Raw genomic sequence first — 9,797 nt, 5'->3', positions numbered from 1 at the left:
TAAATGAAGTCATGCAGTATGTGACCTTTAGAGATGCGCTATTTTCACGTAGCGTAATGTCCTTGAGATCTATCCAGGTTGTGTGTTTCAATAGCCTGTTCTTTCTTGATGCTGAGTAGTATTCCGTAGTATGGATGTACCACTGTTCAACTGTTCACCTATTGAGGAACATTTTGGTTGTTTAGAGTTGCTGGTCTATTACAAAAGGAGCTGCCATGTACAACTGTGTGCAGATTATTTATGTGGACATGCTTTCTTTTATCTAGAATATATAGTGAGGATTGTAATTTCTGGGTCATTTGGTAAGTGCATATATATGTTCATGTATATATATGTATATACGTACACAGATATATATATATATATTTTAAGAAACTGATGAAATATTTCCAGAGAGTCTACCATTTTATATTCCCACTTGCAGTGTATGAGAGATCCAGTAATAATTTGTACATTCTCAACAGCTTTTAGTTTTGTCACTGTTTTTTTTTTAAGTTTTATTCTATATGTTCTAATAGGTATATAGTGATAACTCATCATGGTCTTATTTTAATTCCCTTAAGGCTAGTGATGGGAAACATGTTTTCATGTGTTTATTTTGTCATATATATCCTCTTGGTGAAGTGCCTTTTCATGAGTTTTGCTCATTTTCTAACTGGACCATTATTTATTTTTTTAAACTGTCAAGTTTCGAGAATTCTTTCTATATAGTAGATATGAGTATTTTGTCAGATATGCAGCTTATAAATATTATTTCCTAATAACATTTTGTTATCTTACAAGGGTCTTTCACAGAGCAAAAGTCTTTAATTTTGATAAAGTTCAATGTATTGCTGTTGTTTTTTTGTTGTTTTATGGATGTACCTTTCACATTATTTCTAAGAACTCTCTCAAATCCTCATTTTCTCCTGTTATATCCTAAAAGTTTAGACTTTTATACCTTACATTAAAAAATATGATCCATTTACAGTTAATTTTTATATGAAGTGTGAAGTTTAGATCTAGGTTTATTTATTTATTTTTGCCTATGGATATACAATTGATAGTTGTCTGAGATAGAACTTTAGGTTGAAAACTATTTTCTCCTATAATTTTGATAGTTTTGCTCCAATGTCTGCTTTCATCCAATGATGCTGATGAGTGATCCTATGTAATTCACAATTCTTTATATTTTTTGTTGCTGGCATTATTAAGTAGTTTGATGCTGTTCCATAATGTGTGTCTGTGTATTTAAACTCACTGAACTGGACACACAACTTATCTTTTCAATATGGAGGTTTATATTCTTCATACATTTTTTCTTTATTTTTTAAATATTTTCTTTTCAATTCTGCCTTCTTTTTCTGGACCTTCAATTTATCAATTAGAGTATGAACATCCTGAATTTCACTTTTATATTTGGGGTTTTTTCTTCATTGTGAAGCTTTAGTCTAAGATTCTGCTTCATCTAATAATTTTTTTGCATAAAAGAAGTTTTCCAAATTAAAAAAAAATTCTTTTTTACTCAAGACCCTTATCCAAATATCTTTGCTGTTGTGATATATGCAATATTTATTCTTTTAATATTATTTCCTAGTTGACCCATTCATTGTTTAGTAGCATGTTGTTTAACCTTCGTGTCTTTCTAAAATTTTCTTGTGGTTGACTTCAACTTTCATAGCATTGTGGTCAGAAATGGTGCATAGTAGGATTTCAGTCTATTTTTTTTTTTTTTTTGTTTTAGTTGAGGATTGTTTTGTGACTTAATATGTGATCCATTCTGGAGAATGTTCCATGTGCACTTGAAAAGAATGTGTATTCTGCTGTTTCTGTGTTTATTTTCTGTTTAGATCATCTGTCAATTGATAATAAGAGGGGTATTAAGGTCACCTGCTATCATTTTATTATTATTCATTTATGTTTGTTATCAATTGTTTTACATATTTGGGCCAACAGGTACATGAAATGGTGCTCAGAAATACAAATCATCAGAGAATGCAAATCAAAACCACAGTGAGCTATCAACTTATACCTGTTAGGATGACTCTTATAAACAAAAAAAGAAGGAAAAATAGTAAGTGTTAATGAGAATGTGGAGGAAAGGGAACACTTGTGCACTGTCAACAGGAATGTACACTGGTACAGCCATAATGGGAAACAGTATGGAAGTTTCTCAAAATATCAAAAAATAGAACTATTATGTAACTGGATATATGTGCAAAGGGCATGAAATTTTGATCTTGAAGAGATATCTGCACTCTCATGTAATTGCAGCATTATTCATAATAGTCAAGATGTAGAAACACCCTAAGTGTCCACTGGTGGATGAATGGAGAAAGAGAATATACACACACATGCGCCACATGCACACACACACACGCACGCATATATACGTATATATATATACACGTATATACGTGTATGTATGTATGTATATACTTACATATATATGTATGTATAGGTGTGTGTGTGTGGGGTGTGTGTATATATATATATATATATATATATATATATATATCCATCCTTGGAATACTATTTATTCTTAAAAAACAAGAAAATCCTACCGTTTATGATAACATGAGTGAACCTCGAAGGCATTATGCTAAGTGAAATAAGGCAGACACAGACAAATACTGCATGATCTAATTTATATGTGGAATCTAAAATAGTGAAATTTATAAAAACAGAGTAGAATGGTGGTTACTCAGATGGTGGTTACTCCATCAGGGATGGACGCAAGGGGGAAATGGAAAGTTGTTAGGTAAGAGGTACAAAGTTTCAGTTATGCAAGATGAATTAGTTTGGAGATCTAATGTACAGCATGGTAACTATAGTCTGTATTTTGTACTTGAAATTTACAAAGAGGGTGGAACTTAAAGATTCCTACTGCACACACCCACTAAGAAAGAAAATGGTAATTATGTGAGGTGGTGGCTATGCTAATGAGCTTGATTATAGTGATTATTTCACAATATATACATATATCAAAACATCAATTATATATCTTAAATGTATATAATTCCTATTTGTCAATTATAACTCAAGAAAGCTGAAAATCAGCTTAAACTATACACATCCACATTACATATACATATATATATTCTTTTTTGTTGTTGTTTACATCAGGTCACCTATAGCTTTTGATCCAGTAAAAAGGAAGAAAGAAGTAAGTTGTGCAAAATTTGCACTGCCATATGGAACTAGATCTAAACAAGAATGCAGAGCTCCTATTTACCCAGAGCTGCATGTGCTTTATCACTGAATCTTTCTTAAAGCAATCTAGATAGCACGGCCAAACAATATACATCAACCATAAGTACGGGCTATTATGATACATACATAGGCATTAACACCACAATCTACTGTATGGTAATTACCCTATAAGCCTCAGTGCTACTTTACCAGTTGTTAAACACCTCAAACTGGTCATCCTTCAGCTAATCATATTCAGTGTGTCAAAACTGATTTCCTCATTTTCCATCCTCTATCATTCATTGGTCATATTTCACTTATTACTAAACTATACTCTCAGCCACTGGGATGTAAACTTCACAGTTATTAATATTACCTCAGGCAAAGATAATACATTGCCATGTCTCATTTAGCTAGTTCTCACATTTATCTATAGTTCCTCGGGTCTGCCAAGATTATCCTAGTCCATAGTTGTTTTAACTGATCGTGCTGTCTCCAGATTGTTCTCTCTCCAATTCATCCTATATATCGTAGAAGAGTTTTACTGAAAACATATGATCTTATTATTTTCTGTCCTACGATCTTATGTATCCCTGTGTTACTTGCTAAATTATGTGTGAACCTCTTAAGGTGATTTTCAACATCTTCCATAATCTGGTTCCAACCCAGTTTTCTAGATTTTTCTCCCAAAGTTTATTGTCTCGAAATAGGTTGTACTCTAGGAAAACTATTTTTGCTCACACTTAACTTTAATTGATTGACTCTGTATTGTTGTCCATACTCTAAAGCTCCTCTGGAATTAAATTTTCTAAATTCTGCCCATAAATTAAAATTTGGCTTGTGTGTTTTCACATTTCTGATTCACAGAACTGGGAATGATTTTGTATTCCCCTGAACTTCCATAACATCTATTGGATGCTTCATCACTTTCTAACTTGTGTACTGCTGGTGTACGATCATGTCTTCTTTCCCCTTATAGATTTATTTTCCATGAAGAAATGTTTTTAGTAAGCTTTGAGTTCCTTATCAATACTTAGTGCATTACTTCATATGTAACAACAAAATTGACTGGCATATAATAAATAGCATTAGGTATAAAAATAATTAAATATAATGGAATTAAAATGACTTTAATATTTTATATCCTCCTTCAATAGCTATAGGGAGCTTTTCATGGCAACATGGCTTTAACTTGCCATGAGCATATCTGCAAGATGGAATTTATCTTTGAGTTAGAATATTGCTGTATAAATAAATAAATTCCCATACCTAATTTTATTCATAATGTGGGAAAGGCAACGAATGTCTATTCTGTACATGTTGATATTTTGGGTTTGGATCATGATTCAATTTTTTACTCTTTCCTGTCTATGCTGACCTCCAATCCTCATTTGTATTATTGCCTCAGGCAGCAAGATTATGGCACAAAGATTTGGCTACAGTTTTACATTAATTGCATGACACACCTCATTTGAGAAACATCTCTCTCCTTTATAGTCTATGAAATTGGCTTAATACTTTAATTCCTCAGTTACAAATATTTAAGTAAGAGTAACAGGTGGTCATATCATTCTGTTTTCCCTATGTAAGCTGCAGTTTGCATAGATACCTTGTTTCCTTTAATAAAAACAAGCAGATAAATTAAAAAACCTTTCCACATTTCACTCTTTTCAAAAATAGGTGCACAGAGTCAGAAACATTTAAAATGTTACTATGATAAGCAGAAGACCTGGTTAATCTTAGGGTAATGGCTTTGAGAAACAAAATTAATGATGGGATGTACAGTTTATGCTCATCATGATGCTAACATATGTTCAAAGGAAAAAAAAGAATAAGTATTTTTTCACTGAATTTTTTCACTGAATTTAGTGCAGTACTGTAAATTTGTTTCCATTTAAACCTAACAGTACTAAACCACTAAATTCACATACAAAACTTGTTAATATTAAATTTGTGACTTATTGGATCAAATAACTTATTACCTATGTCACTCTAATTGAGATTAATATCTCTGAACCTCTTTTTGTCATTTAAAAGGAAAAAAATGACTCATGGAATTGTTTCGAGACTTGATCTGTTTGAAATCATTCTAAATTATATAATGCTTTACAAATAATTAAATTTAATCATATTTATAATGTATAAGTATGAGATCCCATTAGTATCAACCTTTAATCTTTCTGTATCAGTAAATATACATCCTGAGCATAATGACTAGTGTCTACAAATTATGTCATGATGTATTTAGTCAATCCTCTACTAAAGTTTGGGTTGTTTCCCTATTGTAAATAATACTGTGGTGGACATTCTGTGGTTACATGTTTTACCGTGTAGTTATTTCAGTGTAAATTCCTAGAAATAAGATTGCTAGGTCAAATTTTATGTGCAATTTATATTTTGATACTTACTGTCAAACTACCCATAAGAAGCTTTTTACCAGTTGCATTTACACACACGTTTCAACAATGAGTTTTTCTTATTTTTAAAAAAGTATTTGCTATTTCTGATGGAAGAAAGTGATAAAATGACATAGCATAGGTAATGAAACTGTTGAAACTCTTATTTGGAACTTGTAAATATATTTGATTTAGAAAAAAAAAGAGAAAAATTATTAATGGAATTTACTAAGCACATTACTAATAATAAAACCAACTGATTTCAGGTAAAGCTTAACTATCCATGTTTAATTTTTATCTTTAATTTCTATATCTCCAATCTGATAAATTAAGTTAATAAATAATATAAAATTATATAACATGTATATAATACATTAGTGCTAATATAATACAATCAGTGTTATTTTCAGCAGGTCTGTATCATTGTGTACACCTTTATTTTTGAAAATTGAGGGGTGCCTGGGTGGCTCAGTCGGTTGAGCGTCCGACTTCAGCTCAGGTCACGATCTTGCAGCTCGTGAGTTCGAGCCCCAATTCGGGCTCTGTGCTGACAGCTCAGAGCCTGGAGCCTGTTTCAGATTTGTCTCCCTTTCTCTCTGTCCCAACCCACTCGCATTCTGTCTCTGTCTCTCTCAAAAATAAATAAATAAATAAACATTAAAAAAATTAAAAAAAAAAAGAAAATTGAGAATATTGTGGGGCGCCTGGGTGGTTCAGTCGGTTGAGCGTCTGACTTCGGCTCAGGTCATGATCTCACTGTCAGTGAGTTCGAGCCCCGTGTCAGGTTCTGTGCTGACAGCTCAGAGCCTGGAGCCTGCTTTGGATTCTGTGTCTCCCTCTCTCTCTGCCCCTAACCCACTCATGCTCTGTCTCTCTCTCTCTGTCAAAAATAAACATTAAAAAAGTTGAGAATATTGCATTTTTATTCTGCAAGTGAGATATAGTCACAAATTACAATTACTTGGATTTTGCTAATTAAAGACAATCTTCATAGTTTTCATTTGATTGGGCAATATGACTTAAAAATCATAGGCATTTTATAAGAAATTGTAAATACTCTGTTGCTACAGATGCTGAAGCCAATCTCAATTTTTCTGCCATAATTTTTCTTTATGTAATCATCTTAAGGATATCACTGATTTTCTATATTCAACAAATTCTTAGTTAATTATATAATAGGACTTTGTTGAGGTGTCTTGGTGGCTCAGTAGGTTAAGCCTCTGACTCTTGATTTCAGCTCAGGTCATGATCTCATGGTTTGTTTGTGAGTTCGAGCCCTGCATTGGGCTCCTCACTGACAGTGTGGAGTCTACTTGGAATTCTTTCTCTCCCCCCTCCTCTCTCTGCCCCTCGTCTGCTCTCACTATCTCTCTCAAAATGAAAAATGAAACAAAACAAACCCACCAGAAAACTTTTATAGGACTTTGTTTTCCAGATAGCAAATCCTTTTAAGATGCTTTCACTTACCCTTAAAAAAATACAATATTCCTCATTTCATACATTTTTGGGACTCAGGATTTTTATTTATTTTGAAATTTCCTGCTTTATAGAATTTATATGATCTGCTTATTGCTAGAGTGTTGTTCTCCTAACCTTTGGTGTAATACTGCTGTCATTTTCCAGAGCTTGGCTTATTTTCTACTGCACTTAGTTTCTTTCTACACACTGCCCTTTACCATTTGGTAATGTCCACCCACCTCCTTATGAAGGCTGCCGGCCTTTTGGCTGACTCTTAACAGCTTCTTAGACCAGTTATTTAAAAATGTTTAACAACACCTCTATGATTTGATGAAGATGGAAAGGGCAGTTTATGTCTCCAGAGATTCTCTTATTGTTTTTGAAGGAAATGGTTGAAAGAATCATTGTTGAAAAGAGCCATTGTAAAACATTTCTGGGAAGAGTTATTATAAAAACAATTTCCTCAGAAGACAAACCAAGTTTTGGTTCTTCTCCCATCCTTGACAATACTCTAAACAGAACCAAAGGGCACTAGAGTTGTGTCTGCTAGAACTTTTTGGAGAGCTCATACTGTCTTTGTATCACAGCCTATCATTATGCAGATATGTATATCAATTTATTGGCATCATTCATCTGCCATGAACAAGTGGTTAGTACATTTGATGTTCTTCTTGACTTAAATGATGCATAGGCATATCCAGATGCCACTCCTAAGCCTTAGGAGGAAACTGTATTTGAAAATGCAGCTGTTATGTACATTATAAATATAACCTGCATATGATATTAGTGCTAATTTCAACAGGGGTATATCATTGTGTATACCTTCATTTTCTTTTTTTTTAATGTTTATTTATTTTTGAGACAGAGACAGAGACAGAGACAGAGAGTAGAGGGGTGGGGGCAGAGAGAGATGGAAACACAGAATCTGAAGGAGGCTCCATCCAGGCTCTGAGCTGTCAGCACAGAGTCTGATGTGGGGCTCGAACTCACGAACCGTGAGATCATGACCTGAGCCGAAGTCAGACGCTGAATCGACTGAGCCACCCAGGTGCCCCTACCTTTACTTTCTAAAGTTGGGAAAGTTGTATTTCATTTTGCACATGGGATATAGTTCACATTGCCAATTACTGGATTTTACTCATTAATGTAAAGATGACATTTCTGGTTGATTATGTTTGATTAGGCCATATAACTTAAAACTAATAAGCACACACACACATACAGTATTTATAGAATTCTTTGTGTCATATAATTTCAATGTTATTAACAATAACTTTAGCTAAATGTTATTTATGTATTTTTAGGTATGGAAATTGACTCACTTAGGTCATAAAACTAGTAAGCGATAGAGTTAAAATTGGAAGCTATAGAGTTAAATCCTTCAAGTTCACCTAAACACTTTTGGGAAATCTAATATGGCCTCTTCCTTTCCATTTCCAGTTCAGTTGTCCTGGGTACAACACCACTGTTTATCTCATAACTGTGTTAGTGGATTTTAAAATAGCTTTTGTTCTATCAGATGGTATAATATAAAGAGGAATATCATTATTTTCAAGTCATGCCTAGCATTTTTCTAAATCCAGTCCCCTAAAGTCCTATCCAAATTTGTCAGTCCATGTAGACAACAGCCTTTTCATACTCACTGTACTTAAATTGCCATAGTTACAGGGTTCCTATCTTTGAGTATTAATTATTAGCCCTGGAAGAACCATATTTTATCTCTATGACACAATAATTTCATTACAATCTTCCATATGACACATTACTTCTTTTTCACAAAATAACCCAAAAAGATCAATATTCTTCCTGCAAGATCTGTCTTCAGTTAATCAAAGCAGAATTCCTCTTGGTATTATAAGGCAATTTAAAACTAAAATAGCAAGATATTCAAGCCAGAATACCTTCATTCTCAGGGACAGAGCAAGTTAAAGAAAGAGAGAAGAGGCAAAATGTGTCCCTATTATCACAAACTTTTTTAAACTTCATTTTTTAAGAGCTCTTATAGATTTCCAGCAAAATTGAGAAGGAAGAGATTTTCCCATATTCTTCCTGTCCCCACATATGCATAGCCTCCCCCTTCATTAACATATTCCACCATAGTACTACATTAGTTACAAATGATAATTGGTGAGTCTACACTGACACATCATAATCATTCAAAGTTCGCAGTTTATCTTGGGGCTCACTCCTGGTGGTGTACTCTGAGTATTCCATGGGTTTGGACAAATGTATAATGAATGACAATGTATCCATCATTATAGTAGCAAGCAGTACTTTCAGTGCCCTGAAAATCTGCACTCTGACTATTGATTCCTCACCATCAACCTCCTCAACCCCTGGCAGCCACTAATTTTTTCACTATTCCCACAGTTTTGTCTTTTCCAGAATGTACATATTTGGAATCATATAGTAGGTAGACTTTTCAAATTGGCTTCTTCCACTTAGTTAATATGTATTTGAGTTTCCTATATTTCTTTTCATGACTTAATAGCTTGGTTCTTTTCCAGCACTGACAATATCTATTTACCACAGTTTATCCATTTACCTACTGAAGGATTTCATGGTTGTGTCCAAGTATTGGCAATTTTGAAGAAAGCTAATATAAATATTTGGTGCAGATTTTTGTGTGCAGATAAGTTTTAAACTCCTTTGGGTAAATATCAAAGAGTTCAACTTTTAGATTATATGGTTAGCATATGTTCAGTTTTGTAAGAAACCACCAAACTGTCTTCCAAAGTAGCTGTACCACTTTGCATTCCTACCAGCAACGAA

This window comes from Leopardus geoffroyi, chromosome C3, assembly GCF_018350155.1.
Source record: "Leopardus geoffroyi isolate Oge1 chromosome C3, O.geoffroyi_Oge1_pat1.0, whole genome shotgun sequence".
Classification (NCBI taxonomy): Eukaryota; Metazoa; Chordata; class Mammalia; order Carnivora; family Felidae; genus Leopardus; species Leopardus geoffroyi.
This window is presented reverse-complemented; position numbering follows the sequence as displayed.